We start from the raw sequence: 17,880 nt of genomic DNA, 5'->3' as shown, positions 1-17,880 counted from the left end.
TTTTGTACATTTTTTTCATTAGTTTCATGAGCTTTACAAGTATTATTTGATATTTTATTTACTTTCACGTTTTTCTTTTCGGGACATTCGTATATTTTATGTGCCGTACGTTGACATTTACTACACCTTGTTTTTTTCTGTGGTTCAGGGCACAATTGTAACATTTTGTTTCATTGAACGAACGTTGAATACTGTTATTTACTGACAATGGAACATTTTTCGAATTTAGAGTTTGAGGTTTCACTGTGGATGACGCGTTTCTCGATTTGGATGACCAGTTGGTATCATTATACACGCTATAACTCATGATATCTTTTAGTAAGTCTTGGCACCGATTGTATTCATTTGATATTTTACGCTTCAAATCATTGTCGTTTACACCGTTCACAATATGTCGCTTCAGTTATACCGCCTTTGTTGCCAAGTGCTAGCATTCTATAAAAATATTCGACCGGTGATTCTGTTTGAAATCGTTTTGTTCGCGTTAGCTTGATATGCGTATCAGCTTCATTTAACATACACGGAAAATCAATTAAAAATTTATTTACAAACTGTGGAAAATTTACAAAACCACATTGTTGTGAATCAATCCACAATTTTGCACATCCTCGAAGTTTTTGTTGCACCGAACAGATCAAAATTTGTTCTGGCCAGTTATATGCGTTCTTTAATATTTCGATACGTTTTATAAATTGAATTGAGTTTAGTGACGTTTCGCTTGTTGGGTTATATTCTGGCAACAACTCGACAATGTCTCTCATGCTATAATGAGAAGAATTACAAATTGGAACGTTATTTCCAATTAGTAAACGCACATCGGATATAATTGGAATATGTTGTGGCATGAAATTCACTCGCGTAGCCGGCGTTGTTGTATACTGGACAATTGAAGCGCTTGTATACATTGTTCGTTCGGGTGATGACATAAACGTTGGTTGGAAATTCGACGCACACGGAGTATTTTGCACATTATTTTGAAGCTCATGCACACTCACGAGTCTCTCAATCGTTTTTTCGAGAGCTGACAAACGCTGTGTCATTGTTTCGTTATAAACACTATCACTTTTATTTTCTTTATTCACATGATCATCCAATCTTTGCGCCAGTTGGACTTTGGTGCCAGACGTAAGCAAACCTGCATTTCTGCACTTGCTTCTTAGTTCTCTTAACGTTGTCATTTCTTTGTTTTATTACTTGGGTCGTATTAGTCTAATTAGGATATTTCAGCGATTCTTCTTCTTTACTGGCGTAGACACCGCTTACGCGATTATAGCCGAGTCAACAACAGCGCGCCAGTCGTTTCTTCTCTTCGCTACGTGACGCCAATTGGATATTCCAAGCGAGGCCAGGTCCTTCTCCACTTGGTCCTTCCACCGGAGTGGAGGTCTTCCTCTTCCTCTGCTTCCCGCGGCGGGTACTGCGTCGAATACTTTCAGAGTTGGAGTGTTTTCATCCATCCGGACAACATGACCTAGCCAGCGTAGCCGCTGTCTTTTAATTCGCTGAACTATGTCAATGTCGTCGTATATCTCGTACAGCTCATCGTTCCATCGAATGCGATATTCGCCGTGGCCAACGCGCAAAGGACCATAAATCTTTCGCAGAACTTTTCTCTCGAAAACTCGCAACGTCGACTCATCGGTTGTTGTCATCGTCCAAGCCTCTGCACCATATAGCAGGACGGGAATTATGAGCGACTTATAGAGTTTGGTTTTTGTTCGTCGAGAGAGGACTTTACTTTTCAATTGCCTACTCAGTCCGAAGTAGCACCTGTTGGCAAGAGTAATCCTGCGTTGGATTTCCAGGCTGGTTCCAAGATAAACGAAATTATCTACAACTTCAAAGTTATGACTGTCAACAGTGACGTGAGTGCCAAGTCGCGAGTGCGACGACTGTTTGTTTGATGACAGGAGATATTTCGTCTTGCCCTCGTTCACTGCCAGACCCATTTGCGTTGCTTCCTTGTTCAGTCTGGAGAAAGCAGAACTAACGGCGCGGGTGTTGAGACCGATGATATCAATATCATCGGCATACGCCAGCAGCTGCACACTCTTATAAAAGATTGTACCTGCTCGATTCAGTTCTGCAGCTCTAATAATTTTCTCCAGAAGCAGGTTGAAAAAGTCGCACGATAGGGAGTCGCCTTGTCTAAAACCTCGTTTGGTATCGAAGGGCTCGGAGAGGTCCTTCCCGATCCTGACGGAGCTTTTCGTGTTGCTCAACGTCAGTTTACACAGCCGTATTAGTTTTGCGGGGATACCAAATTCAGACATCGCGGCATAAAGGCAGCTCCTTTTCGTGCTGTCGAAAGCAGCTTTGAAATCGACGAATAGGTGGTGAGTGTCGATTCTCCTTTCACGGGTCTTTTCCAAGATTTGGCGCATGGTGAATATCTGGTCGGTTGTTGATTTACCGGGTCTGAAGCCACACTGATAAGGTCCAATCAGTTTGTTGACGATGGGCTTTAATCTTTCACACAATACGCTCGATAGAACCTTGTACGCGATGTTGGGGAGGCTTATCCCACGGTAGTTGGCGCAGATTGTGGGATCTCCTTTTTTATGGATTGGGCATAGCACGCTTAGATTCCAATCGTTGGGCATGCTTTCGTCCGACCATATTTTACAAAGAAGCTGATGCATGCTCCTTATCAGCTCTTCGCCGCCGTGTATGAATAGCTCGGCCGGCAATCCGTCGGCCCCTGCCGCTTTGTTGTTCTTCAGGCGGTCAATTGCTCTTCGAACTTCTTCATGGCCGGGTAATGGAACGTCTGCTCCATCGTCATCGATTGGGGAATCGGGTTCGCCTTCTCCTGGTGTTATGCGTTCACTGCCATTCAGCAGGCTGGAGAAGTGTTCCCTCCATAATCTAAGTATGCTCTGCGCATCGTTGGCTAGATCACCTTTGGGGGTTCTACAAGAGTATGCTCCGGTCTTGAAACCTTCTGTAAGCCGCCGCATTTTTTCGTACAATTTTCGAGCATTACCCCTGTCGGCCAGCTTATCAAGCTGTTCGTACTCACGCATTTCGGCCTCTTTCTTCTTCTGTCTGCAAATGCGTCTCGCTTCCCTCTTCAACTCTCGGCATCTATCCCATCCCGCACGTGTTGTGGTCGATCGTAACGTTGCGAGGTAGGCAGCCTGTTTTCTCTCCGCTGCGACACGGCACTCCTCGTCGTACCAGCTGTTCTTTTGCACTTTTGTACGTAAGGAGTTTGAAATGCCGTCACACAGTTCCCTTATACCGAGTTGTTGACGAGTGCTCTCAGAGAGCAGGAGTGCAAGCCGAGTAGAAAATCGTTCGGCTGTCTGTTGTGATTGCAGCTTCTCGACGTCGAACCTTCCTTGTGTTTGTTGGCGTGCGTTTTTCGCTGCACAGAGGCGGGTGCGAATCTTGGCTGCAACAAGATAGTGGTCCGAGTCGATGTTAGGACCTCGGTGCGCACGCACATCTAAAACACTGGATACGTGTCTTCCCTCTATCACAACATGATCGATCTGGTTGGTGGTTTTTCGATCCGGAGACAGCCAGGTAGCTTGATGTATCTTCTTATGCTGGAATCTAGTACTACAGATAACCATATTTTGGGCCCGGCGAAGTCGATCAGCCTCAACCCATTTGGGAATGTTTCCTCGTGGAGGCTAAATTTACCGACCGTAGTGCCAAAGATACCTTCTTTGCCCACCCTGGCGTTGAAGTCGCCAAGCACGATTTTGACATCGTGGTGGGGGCATCTCACATAAGTGCGCTCCAAGCACTCATAAAAGGCATCTTTGGTCACATCGTCCTTCTCTTCCGTCGGGCCGTGGGCGCAAATGTTGAAGAACCTCGCTTTGATGCGGATTGTCGCTAGACGTTCATTCTCCGGAGTGAATTATAGTACTCGGCGACGGAGTCTCTCTCCCACCATGAATCCAACACCAAACTTGCGCTCCTTTATATGGCCACTGTAGTAAATGTCACAAGGGCCTACTCGTCTCTGTCTTTGTCCCGCCCATCGCATTTCTTGGACGGCGGTGATGTCAGCCTTTATCTTTACGAGGACATCTACCAGCTGGGCAGCGGCACCTTCCCAATTAAGGGACCGGATATTCCAGGTGCATGCCCTCAAATCATAGTCCTTATTTCGTTTGCCATGGTCGTCATCAAAAGGAGGCTGTGTTTGCTTTTTCATTAGGGGTGTTTTTTTACGTGGCGGGTCCCAAACCCAGCGCACAACCCTAAGTAGGGAATATTTCGCCTTCTCACTTTAGCTCGCCTTCAAACGGATGTTCTTAGGCTACTTCGTCAAAGACCGGAAGTCGTGATCTGCTTGAGTCATATGTAAAAGAATCGTTTCTGGCCACTCCCAAGTGAATGGCGATCAGAGAACTTTCCTCACTTGCGTGAACTTCTACATATGACTCCATCCTCCAGCGATTAGTCATTTGAAAACGAATAGCATTCAGCGAAGTTGCTGCCACAAAGGCGAATGTGGAAAACGAAAATGTGCAAATGAAGAAATGAAAGAAGTAATGATGCGACACTGCAAATTTGAATTTGAACCGTTGAGCAAAGCGACAAAGCGTATGTCACCAGCTCCGATGTTCACGGGGGTCTCAACAAATGTTAGGTTATATACGATGGCTACGTGTTAGCCAAATAGAATCGTTTTCACTTTTTCATTTAACACTTTTCAACGATCGAAGATCTCACAGCAACCACATTGCATATCACGATTTCACAAATTCACAACGTGCACATATATGTACTTACATATATATCAAACGTTACTAGACGTTTAAGCGTGTTGGTACAATTCCACTTGTTTAAGCGTGATGGTTCAATTCCACTTGTTTAAGCGTATTGATACAATTCTACTTCTGAATATTGTCATTTGCACATTTGAGCGTAACGATACGATTCCTTTTGAATGTTGACACGATACACATGAGCAGTACAAACGATACGTTTATGATAACACAAATTAAATTTATTTAAAAAGAAACAATTAATAAAGAAATACAAATATAAATGAATGTAATTTTTCGGCAGTCGACCCGTCTTCGATGGTTGTTGCTCTTCGACTTCTCTTCAACAACTCACACCGAAAAAAAAAATTATACCCTTTTCCATTATATGTAGGCAGATCGGAAAAAATAATAATTTTTAGGCATTTAAATTAAAACACCCAACATTTATTACGATTAAAAATTACTATATAGAGGTCGTTTAATATACGGAGAAACTACTTATTTAAATATTTTTATGGTACCATATGTTAAAACCACTGACTTTTGACCATTCAATACCCAATAAAAAGATTTAAGCTTGTTATCTCTCAATCAGTAAATTTCCATTGAAAATAATACTATGATGCTTCAAATTATAAAACGTTTCATCAAACACCTTTAATTTCACAAATTTATTTAATTTTCATTGTTTTACATTTTTTATAAGTGATCTTGAACGATGCAACAAATCCCTCCCATATATTTTGGGTTAGATTTCAATCTGGCCATCCCTCGTTTCCAATTGCTAAACATCAAAACCTTCTTCACTTCCTATGAGAGATCAGTTCGGTATCTCATTATCTCTGGATTAGGCATTGCTGGGCTTGCTCTCGACTTTGTGGAATAGCTTCATCAGGTGTTTGAGTGGACCGCTAAGTGACCATACGCATTATGTTTTCTAGACGCCGAAAAGCTGTATATTCAGGTGTCTCTAATGCGCGATGAAAAGCTATGTGAATCTCATTATCCTGACGTCGAGCATCAGCTTGGGCAGAAGTTTCTCTAGCTCTGTCTTCTACCTGGCGTGCTGCGTGCTCACGTCTGCACCGTTCAGCAGGTAGCAAATAATAGTTATATGAGTTTCAGGCAAGCAAAAGCGAAACTTGGTCTAGATGTGACTTACCAGATATGTGCCTTAAATATGAAAATGGAGTGCCTAGGCGACGCCTTAAGCAACGTAATAAAAATGCAAATTGCACTTCAAGAAATATATAAATTTTGGGAACAAGAATTCTAGTGATGAAAAGAAATTTAATTTATACGGGCCAACTGGTCTTCATAAATATTGAATAGATTTGAAATGCCCGCGAGAGGTATGCCATAAAGGCGTTCATTGTGGTGGATTACAAATGGTATAAGTAGAATTTTTATCAAAACGAAAGTCCCAAATATACTTTCAGACAGGCAAAATGAATGAAGAAATTTACACTGATTTGTTGAGAAACGAACTCCTTGATTTTGCTGTTCATTTGCATGGTATAAATGAATTTTCCAATGCATCGGTCCATGTAGCTGAGTAGACAAAAGCGTTTTTTAACTCTCGGAAAATTTTATTGCTTAAGTAGGCCACTTATGTAGTGGGTCTTATGTCCAGATTTGAATTCGATCTAGGATCTGTGGAGAGTTCTTTCAGGCAAAATAAATAAGACAAAATTCATATGTACGTCTTTAAAAAAAATGGTGCAGTCAATGCTTCATCATACTTCATCATCTAATTGATGAAAATACTTAAGGGTATTGGAATATTTTTTCTCGTATAAAATTTTAATTAAAAAATATTTGAATGTAATTTATAATGAGTAAAATAAAGGAAATTCGTACCTGAATATGTATTTTTTTGTATTATCATTATATTTTTTTTCTTTTTGTAAAAAGGCCTTTACTATATAAGTTAACACATTATTCTGCTAGGCTGCCCACTGCAGCGTTCTTAGAACTACACCCCGGCAGCCAGTAAGCGTGGTAATAGTCCGCGTCAGCATTTCCTAATCAACGGGAAAATTCTACGCTAATACAATATCAGCGCGGTATCAGCGATTCACCTGTTGTCTAAGCGACAACAACAACCGCAGATGTAGTTGAACAACAACAACAGTTGAACGACAACAACAACATCAGGTGCAGTAGCAGCAGAAATGCCAAAATTGTGCCAAGTGTAGGGAAATCAGGCAGGGCTCACATTTTTAAGTTTTAAGACTTAAGTCAGACTTGAACAAAAGCACATAGTGCTTAATAAAAGTTCGTTGATTACAAAAGTTTAACTTAAAATTAATTATAAGAAAACCCTGGACAACAGCACATAGAGCTGAGGATTAACTGGCGCACAACGCGGATAGGATCAACACGGACGAAATCATACCAAGGAGAACGATCTTTAATATTTTCATGTAAGTACTCAGCGATCGATATAATAGAAAAAAGAAAACAGAAAAAGAATAAATAAAGTTATAAATAAAATTTATTGAAGTTAGCATTGCGCTAAGTTAGTGAAATTTTTGAAGTGTAAGCAAAATTTTTAAGGTGGTCATTATTTGTGTGTTTAACTAATCACTAAGAAATTATCGTTATAATAAACAAGTAAGGAAGGGCTAAGTTCGGATGTTACCGAACATTTTATACTCTCGCATAATAAAGTGATAATCGAGATTTCATTATCCGTCATTTATATATGTATTTTTTTATGTTGCAGTAAAAATAATTAGAATTAAATTCTGGGAGATTTACCGATATTTTCGGTGAAAAATTAGGTTAAGTTAGGTTAGGCACGGAGTTCTTCGTGTTCGATATCAGGGACCTTGAAAAGTTATAGTCCGATCACGACAATTTTTCCACAAGGGATACCTCAGCTCAAATACCGTATTTGTGTAAAGCTTTATTCCGCTATCATCATTGGCTCCTAAAGTATATATTATACAGAGAAGGCATCAGATGGAATTCAAAATAGCGTTATATTGGAAGAAGGCGTGGTTGTGAACCGATTTCACCTATATTTCGTACATGTCATCAGGGTGTTAAGAAAATATTATATATTATTTCATTGAAATCGGTGGAGTAGTTCCTGAGATATGGTTTTTGGTCCATAAGTGGGCGACGCCACGCCCATTTTCAATTTTTAAAAAAAAGTCTGGGTGTTGCTTTGCTCTGCCATTTCTTTCGTAAAATTTGGTATTTCTGACGTTTTTTGTTAGTCGGTTAACGCACTTTTAGTGATTTTCAACATAACCTTTGTATGGGAGGTGGGCGTGGTTATTATCCGATTTCTTCCATTTTTGAACTGTATATGAAAATGCCCGAAGAAAACGACTCTACAGAGTTTGGTTGACATAGCTATAGTAGTTTCCGAGATATGTACAAAAAACTTAGTAGGGGGCGGGGCCACGCCCACTTTTCAAAAAAAAGTACGTCCAAATATGGACCTCCCTAATGCGATCCTTTGTGTCAAATTTCATTTTAATATCTTTATTTATGGCTTAGTTATGACACTTTATAGGTTTTTGGTTTCCGCCATTTTGTGGGCGTGGCAGTGGGCCGATTTTGCCCATCTTCGAACTTAACCTTCTTATGGAGCCAAGAAATACGTGTACCAAGTTTTATCACGACATCTCAATTTTTACTCAAGTTACAGCTTGCACGGACGGACGGACAGACAGACATCCGGATTTCAACTCTACTCGTCACCCTGATCACTTTGGTATATATAACCCCATATTTGACTCTTTTAGTTTTAGGACTTACAAACAACCGTTATGTGAACAAAACTATAATACTCTCCTTAGCAACTTTGTTGCGAGAGTATAAAAATTAAAGAGGAAGAGAATAAATAAAGTTATAAATAAAATTTATTGAAGTTATATTTTTAAAAAATAGCACATAGTGCTAAATTAGTAATGTTTCTGAAGAGTAAGCAAAATTTTTAAAGTGGTCTTAGGGCTAAATTATTTGTGTGTTTAACTAACCACTAAAAAAGTGCGCTAAAGAACAAATATCATCGTTGACACAGTCGGGTTGTAAATGACATTAAAATTAATGAGGAGACATTGAGGGTAATCAGTTGCCGTCACTGCTGCTACGGAAAGGACTAGGGCCTCCTTCGAGTGGACAATAGGACATCTGACTGAACGTCTAAAGGCTTTAGAAACCCCATTAGAAGTGGAAGAATATGAAGCAGTGACTATAAACCCGACTGTTCGGTGTGGGGAATCTTTAGAAATAATTAAATCTCTGCCGGAATTCAGTGGCGAAAAGTCACGATATGTTAGTTGGTGGAAAGCTACATTTGCTGCCTATAAATTTTTTGAAAATTAAGGGGTTACATACGTCCAGAACTTAAAAAAAATCGATTTTTTTTATAGTTTATTAATTCCCCATAGACACAAAGTTATGGTAGAAAATCAGACCGCCCGGCGAGGGTTTTATACACACAGGTGAAAGTTTAAACGCGTTTTTCTCGAAACTACTTTTCCCGGCACGGTCTGCATGATAACTCATACAGTTTTTAACATTTTTTGATGCGGTTTTTTTTTAAATATTCGAAAATGTTTTCCCTATACTCTGTCGAGCCGGATTTTTGATATTTTTATTAAAAAATTTTATAAACATAATTAAAGTGTGACATTTATGACGTAAAACGCATTTTTTTTCTAAATTCCGTAAATTGGAAAATTTTTCGAAATTAAAAAATTCGGCTCGACAGACTATAGAGAAAAGGCTGAAGGCCTAGTAGCCAGTGCTGCGATTTCATGTATTTATATAATAAATATTTTATTGTATAAATGATTATAAAATAAAAAAAATAAATAAAAAAATAATTGAAAAATGAAAGGAACCTCAATTTAGCACTTTAAAAAATGTGCGTTTAATATGGACCATGATGTGTTTAATATGGTCCATATTTAATATCATTTAAGAGCTGCAAAATTCACAGATGAAGTATGTTTTTTCGTTTCCAGAACATAGTTCATGTGCCCACATTGTACATATAACACATTGCATCCATGATTCTCCTCCTTTATCATCAGAAAATAGACCGTCACAATAGATGCATTTTTCGTCTTCCTGATTAGATCTATCTGGACTAAGATCCGGCGAGTCATTTACCACGAAGTTGTCGTCACTTTCTGATGAAGTGTTTTCTTCTACACTTTGAAGTTTCTTCTGAAAAACACGTTCGGAGTTAATATTTTAAAAATTATTTTGTAGTTTCTATCTAAGTACTCGTACCTTCTTTTTTAAAATGTTTTCTTTTCGGGTGCGCTTTGCCACTTTTGGCTTAAGTTTCTTGACATGCGTCTCAGTCTTTGTTTTCTTCAGAGATTCTTCTAGAGCCTGCTTGTATGGTGACGATGAAATTAGTTCTGATTTTCCCGATTTTCGTCCGCGGTTTGAAGTTTTTTTGGTACGGACCGGTATCGGAGAAATGTCTTGAGGCTTTATGTAAGACCTTGATTGCATACCTGAGGACGTAGAAGGTTCGAAAGAAATCGGTTCTTCGAAATTAGAAACACGTGTCAAATATGGCCCACTGGTCCATATTATCAACATCTAAATGGGCCATATTGCCCACACCACACACTTTTCACTTTTTTCTTTATTTATGCATACTTCACTAGTTATTTATTAAAGTTAGATTCCACTTCAAGAAAACAGGTTCAATCACTGTATATTTAACACTCCCAAACATATTTTTCAATTAAAATTTAACAAAAAAACACCTTAAGAAAACGTACCAAAATAGTATAAAATTACCACCAAAAATATGTTTCGGGCTATACTGCGCACGTCTGGCTCACCACACTCGTCAAACAACACCGAATCGTGCTTTGGTAAAATATGAGCGAAATGAAGTCAGTGTGTGATGATGATGCTTTGTGGTTCAGAATATATTGAGGTGGGCCATATTACCCACATGGGCCATATATCCCTAACTTACTCTATGAGTTATCATGCAGACCGTGGAGCAACTTTTTTTTATTGTACTTTGTGGCACGTGATATTTTATGTACTAATTTTTGTAATGAAAAATTAAAAAATATATTTTTTTTTAACTTTAAGTACCAATAACCATTGTATAAAATTTTTTTGTATTCATTTCTATTGTTATAATGAGAAATAAAATTGCCGGTTCGGCCGACCAAGTATTATCATCATTCAATACCGTGCTGAATTTTAAGGCGATCATCGCGCGGTTAGACTTTACTTATGCTGGCAAGCGACCAGTCTATTTGATTGAACAAGAAAGGTCAACTCTTAGGCAAGGAAAACTTTCAATTACTTAGTTTTACGAAGAGGTCGAAAAGAAATTAACCTTGACAATAAATAAAACTATTATATTAAGCGAGGGCAAAAAAGAACTGATAGAGTCACTTTGCCAAAAATATAGGCCTTGAGAGTTTTTGTTTCTGGCTTACGGAAACCAATGAGCGACATCATGTTTTCGTGGCAACATAAATACATGCCTTGACATTAGCACAAGATTTAGAAGCAAACCATGCTCGATATTCGTTTGCAAATTATTGCTACAGTAGAATGGATTCAGCTAAGGGGAAAAAATGGTGGAAGGACAATTGCCCCACACCACTCAACTCCTATGGAGGTTGATCAGACTCTATCGCACTACAGGCAAGGAGGGAATTTTAATCCCAATTGGAGAGCTGAGCGTGATTCTCAGAGAACCCGAAAGGCCTCTTAAAACTTTAATCAAATGCCGATGACCTATAATAATAACGTACACTCTCAAGAAAGGGAAAAATGCAAAGACCTCGCAAGAGCGATAGACAAAATATTTCGAAAATACAAAGGGTTAATTACTTAACCCAAGATTCAGTCGAACATTTTAATGAAAACGAGTCACAATGTGAATTTTTGGAAGAAATAATTTTTTAGACATAGGTCGCTCCTGCCCTATGCAGATACGGCACTGGCAGGGCGACCGATGAAATTGTTGACCGATACCGGAGCGGGAAAAAATTTTGTTAAACCTAATGAAAATTTAAAACGGGTAGAAATCTCAATTAAAGTTAGATCCATCCACGATACTGCTGTGATTAAGGAAAGGTGCTTAATTAACGTGCTCGGAAAGACGGCTCCTTTTTACCTTCTTTCCGAACTTAAAACATTTGACGGGATTATTTGGATTGACTTCTTGAAAGAGGTTGGCGCAAAATTAGACTAACAAATGAAAACTCTTCACTATAAAGTTGGTGAGGAAAAATTATCTAATTATGACTGTAAAAGTGTCAATAAAATAGTTGGAAATGGGAATTCTCTTAAGGAACCAGGGAACACGGAAAATATTTATTTTATATTGGCACAAGGTTTCGCAAATCCAGACGAGGCTTTGCCGTTTAACACTAATGTGGTAGCCACCATTAGGACAGTCGATAACGAACCGATTTATTCAAAGTCATACCCTTACCCGATAGCTGCTTCAGAATTTATAAATCAGGAAACTAAAGTTTTACTACGAGATGGAATAATTCGTTCTTTTCGATCTCTATATAATAATCCTTTATTGGGATAGACGAGAACGGGAGGAAGAGGATAAGGAAGGTAGTTGATTTTATTAAACTGAACGTCAAAACATTTTCGGACAGGTATCCTATTCCAGATACTTCAGCTATTTTAACTAGCATGGGGAAATCAGCATTTTTCACACTTGACTTAAAGTCAGGGTTCCACCAAATTAAGTTAGCGGAGAAGGACAGGGAAAAGACTGCCTCCTCTGTAAACAATGGAAGTACGAATTTTGTAGACTATCGGGCTGAAAAATGCGCCCGCAAAGGGCAATTGATGATGTTCTCAGAGATATTTCATCATGCTATCATGTTTACATCGATGATGTAATTATATTCTCAAGCAATGAAGCAGATTATTACGTAGACATCGAAAAAGTTTTAAGAAAACTTTACTAAGCCAACATGCGAGTTTAAATGAAAAAATTAAAATTTCTTAGGGAACAAGTAGAATTCTTTGGATTTATTGTTTCGAAGGAAGGGATAAAAACATGCTCTGATAAAGTCAATTATGATACCAATGAAAGAGAGCTTTTAGCGATAGTGTGGGCGCTTTAGAAGCTGCGAAGCTGTTGGTACGGAGTAAAACAGCTGAATATTTTTACCAATCATCAGCCTTTGACCTTCGCTGTCTCGGATAAGAATCCAAACACGAAAATAAAACGCTGGTGAGCATTTATTGAAAAGTTTTCACGTCAATTTCCCTGTAAACCCGGTAAAGATAATCTTGTTGCCGATGTATTGTCACGACAGCAAAAGTTGAAACCCCTGTTAATTCATTTCGAAATCAGATAGTTCTTGAAGCAGGAAGTATCACAACCAAGAAATACCTGCAATGGAACATAGTAGAGCACATCGCTCTATCCGAGAGAACATTAAGGCATCCGACTAAACCAGAATTAGGAAAGACTCCGATACCATCCATTCTCTTCTTAACCCTTTCAGGACCGCACTTAAACCAAGCACGAGAATAGTTTTTTTCTTGATTTGCCGACCTAAAATGGCTCAATTAACTGCCATGAAAAGTTTTAAGTTTCTAGCGTGATCCGATCAAAATATATTAAAAGGTGCTTATAAGCAACTTTGGGCGTTTAGGGCAGTATTTGAGTGATATAAATACATGCAAAGGAAAAAATATATATACAAGGGATTTCTCTTTATTTATCATATACATATATGTTTGTTTTGTATTTTAAGTGTGATAAGATAAAAAACAGTTCTTATGCGTATTGCAGCATAGATGAACACCACATTTTAAGCATTTTGAGAGTGGTGTTCCGGTTTTACATAGACGGCATCGTCCTTTCTCTCCCCAAACTATCCAGTGACCATTTTCATCATATCGCTTTGAGTTGGGGGGTTCTTCAACAACATGACGGCGTTTCGAACTAGACGCTTCTGAGAAAGAAAGTGAGTCCGGAGTTGAGACGGTTTCTAAATTTTGCATAGAACTAGGCCGTCCCCTCTTCTTTTGAGTAGAACTGGAAAACACCGGCGTAGCGCTTAAGAGCTCAGTTGCGATATCCATCTGGAATTTTATAAGTGGCATATGCTTGATGTTTGGATTAACGATTTTGAGATGTCTCCGATACATAAGCCAGGAATTGATAACTACTGTGTTTAGGCTCCAATGAAATATTTTCATGTACCACTTATTGGAGCGATGTTTCACTTTATACAGCTCCATAAGCATGTCGGCAAGATCAACTCCTCCCATGTGTTTATTATATTTTGAAACAAGAGCCGGTCTCGGAACATCAACAAATTTTTTTCTTTCCCGTTCCAACGCTTCATGTAAGCTCGATTGGTTTATCTCCCACAAATGTTGACAATAACTGAACTGCCTTATTATCTAGCCAGCGCACTGCAGCAATGCCACGATTAGATTCAAATTTTATTTCAAAGGATCCCCTGCCAAGCTTTTTTAAATCTGACTCAGACTTTCTTCTTCTTCTTAATTGGCGTAGACACCGCTTACCGCTATAGCCGAGTTAACAACCGCGCGCCAGTCGTTTCTTCTTTTCGCTACGTGGCGCCAATTGGATATTCCAAGCGAAGCCAGGTCCTTCTCCACTTGGTCCTTCCAACGGAGTGGAGGTCCTCCTCTTCCTCTGCTTCCCGCGGCGGGTACTGCGTTGAATACTTTCAGAGCTGGAGTGTTTTCGTCCATCCGGACAACATGACCTAGCCAGCGTAGCCGCTGTCTTTTAATTCGCTGGACTATGTCAATGTCGTCGTATATCTCGTACAGCTCATCGTTCCATCGAATGCGATATTCGCCGTGGCCAACGCGCAAAGGACCATAAATCTTTCGCAGAACTTTTCTCTCGAAAACTCGCAACGTCGACTCATCTGTTGTTGACATCGTCCAGGCCTCTGCACCATATAGCAGGACGGGAATTATGAGTGACTTATAGAGTTTGGTTTTTGTCTGTCGAGAGAGGACTTTGCTTCTCAATTGCCTACTCAGTCCGAAGTAGCACCTGTTGGCAAGAGTTATCCTGCGTTGGATTTCTAGGCTGACATTATTGGTGGTGTTTACGCTGGTTCCAAGATAGACGAAATTATCCTCAAAGTTATGACTGTCAACAGTGACGTGAGTGCCAAGTCGCGAGTGCGACGACTGTTTGTTTGATGACAGGTGATATTTCGTCTTGCCCTCGTTCACTGCCAGACCCATTCGTTTTGCTTCCTTGTCCAGCCTGGAGAAAGCAGAACTAACGGCGCGGGTGTTGAGGCCGATGATATCAATATCATTGGCATACGCCAGCAGCTGTACACTCTTATAGAAGATTGTACCTGCTCGATTAAGTTCTGCAGCTCGAACTATTTTCTCCAGCAGCAGATTGAAAAAGTCGCACGATAGGGAGTCGCCTTGTCTGAAACCTCGTTTGGTATCGAACGGCTCGGAGAGGTCCTTCCCGATCCTGACGGAGCTTTTGGTGCCGCTCAACGTCAGTTTACACAGCCGTATCAGTTTTGCGGGGATACCAAATTCAGACATCGCGGCATAAAGGCAGCTCCTTTTCGTGCTGTCGAAAGCAGCTTTGAAATCGACGAAGAGGTGGTGTGTGTCGATTCTCCTTTCACGGGTCTTTTCCAAGATTTGGCGCATGGTGAATAGCTGGTCGGTTGTTGATTTGCCAGGTCTAAAGCCACACTGATAAGGTCCAATCAGTTCGTTGACGGTGGGCTTTAATCTTTCACACAGTACGCTCGATAGAACCTTATATGCGATGTTGAGGAGGCTAATCCCACGGTAGTTGGCGCAGATTGTGGGGTCTCCTTTTTTATGGATTGGGCATAGCACACTTAAATTCCAATCGTTGGGCATGCTTTCGTCCGACCATATTTTACAAAGAAGCTGATGCATGCTCCTTATCAGTTCTTCGCCGCCGTGTTTGAATAGCTCGGCCGGCAATCCATCGGCCCCTGCCGCTTTGTTGTTCTTCAGGCGGGTGATTGCTGTAAGAACTCACCTGTCCGCGTGGAAGTAATTAAACAAATTTTATATAGTACAACACTCCGGTATTTTATTGATAGGTGTTAACAGCTTCACAGTCTCAAGAGTACTATACTAGAATTTATATACAATAACGAATTCACTCGGTATTGACAGGCTCTCGCCGCTCGCTCTCAGGTTCGGTTCTCCACATCCCTCCTTTATTATAAAGCTTCAAACGTATTTTGGATCCGTCGTCAGGCTTGCAACTTCCAGAGGTATTGGTCCGATGTTCGTTGTGACTGTCAGTGGTTAATGGTTGAGGGAGAGGTATGGATGTGGCAGGGGGTGTTATTCCAGACACTGCAGTTTGAGTTGAGTTTTCGCCTTGGGACTGAAGTGACACCTTCTTAACGTGGCTTATATTCCTACGAACGCGTTTTCCGTCAGCCGCTACTATTACTTCATTCTCACAACACTCTACGACTTCGTATTCCGTGGAGCCAAACGTGGGCGTAAGTTTATGTGAGGTCACAACATTGCGAAGTAATACTTTGTCTCCCGGCTTTATATCAGATGGTTTTGCTCTGCGGGTCGTATCTCCCTTTCTTTTCCCTTTTTGTTTATTTATCATATCCAAGTCTCGCGCTGCGGAGTCTAAAATATCATCAGATATATCTTGTATCCCCGGTATCTTGTCTCGAATCGTGCGGTTAAACATCAGTTCAGTTGGTGCGGATCCGGTAGTACAATGAGGGGTAACATTATACATTAAAATGAATTTTTCAAGTTCTTTTAGATAGTTAAGTTTTTTTGAATGGGCGATTTTCAAGCGTTTCACCAACGACTTATTCATATTTTCAACTTCGCCGTTTGCTTGAGGCCAATAGGGTGGTGTCGTGATTAGGGTGATGTTGTTATCTTTGCAATATTTTCTAAACTCTGTGCTAATAAATTGCCTTCCATTATCTGCTCTTAATGATTTAGGTAACCCTAAGCGACAAAAAATCGCTTGTAAAGCGTTAATTATTTCATCAGAGGTAATTTTCCTCAAGAATTTTATTTCTTGGTAGCGTGAATAATAGTCAATTAAAACGAGTAGATATACGTTATTCGGTAGGGGTCCCAACAGGTCTGTAGCTACACATTGCCAAGGGCCATTTGGAAATACGTGCCTTTGCATCAGCGCAGGATTATTTGGACGTGAAACCATTAAGCAGTCACGACAATTTTTAACAAAGGTTTCTACTTCTCTGTCAATTAAAGGCCACCACACTTTTGCCCTCAACCTTCTTTTCATGGCGGATTCACCAGGGTGTCCTTCATGAGCTAGCTCCAAAACCTTCGCCCGTAGGTCTGTTGGTATAACTATCCGGGTGCCGCGCAAGATTATATCACCAACTGTTGTTAATTCGTGTTTAAATGGAAAGTATCTATTGATAGTATTTGATGGCCAGCTGTCACATTTAATACACTCCATGGCTTCAGTCATTTCTTTATCCCTTGAACCCTTCTCTGAGATCTCGCTTATGGTCAATGCTGTTGGTGTTGAATTGGAAATTATGTGAAAAATAGATTTCTCTACGTTGTCATCAAAGGACTTCGCTCTTTCCAATTTGCATAACCTCGAAAGGGAGTCCGCAATATTTTCTTTTCCTGAGCGGTATATAACTTTAAATTTAAACGACTGAAGCCTCAAGAGCCACCGTTCAATTCTCGCAGGAGGTTTTGAAGTTGGCTTAAATATGGTTTCAAGAGGCTTATGATCGGTGACCAATTCAAACTCTAGTCCTACTAAATAGTAATAGAACCTCTCGACAGCCCATACCAGTGCCAAACTTTCTTTTTCTGTTTGAGAATATCTTTTTTCTACCTCCGAAAGGCTTTTACTGGCAAAAGAAATAATATTCGGTTCATTGTTAGAATTGAACTGTATAAGAACTGCACCCAAAGCCACAGGACTCGCATCCGCAATGACCCTTGTTTTATTTGAGGGATCAAAATATGATAAGGTGGGTATGTTTGATAAAAGATGTTTCAGTTTTTCAAAAGCGTTTTGTTGTGTGGGACCCCATATAAATTTTGCATCTAACTTAAGTAGCTTTCTCAGCGGCTCTGTCGTATCACCAATGTCCGGTATAAATTTTCCGATGTA

General features: G+C 39.9%; 1 protein-coding gene across 1 annotated transcript in view; it reads left to right on the top strand.

Moving 5' to 3' along the window:
- The window catches only part of LOC125779127 (uncharacterized), a 41,109-nt gene extending 30,662 nt beyond the window's left edge, over positions 1-10,447 (top strand). The window contains exon 3 of the mRNA XM_049459719.1: positions 1,385-10,447. The gene's annotated coding sequence lies outside the window, so the exon portion shown is untranslated. The remainder of the gene's footprint in view (positions 1-1,384) is intronic.
- The last annotated feature ends 7,433 nt before the right edge of the window (positions 10,448-17,880 follow it).

This window comes from Bactrocera dorsalis, chromosome 6 (assembly GCF_023373825.1).
Source record: "Bactrocera dorsalis isolate Fly_Bdor chromosome 6, ASM2337382v1, whole genome shotgun sequence".
In the NCBI taxonomy this organism is placed as follows: domain Eukaryota; kingdom Metazoa; phylum Arthropoda; class Insecta; order Diptera; family Tephritidae; genus Bactrocera; species Bactrocera dorsalis.
Note: the sequence above shows the minus strand (reverse complement) of the source record. Positions and strands in the feature narration are given on the sequence as shown.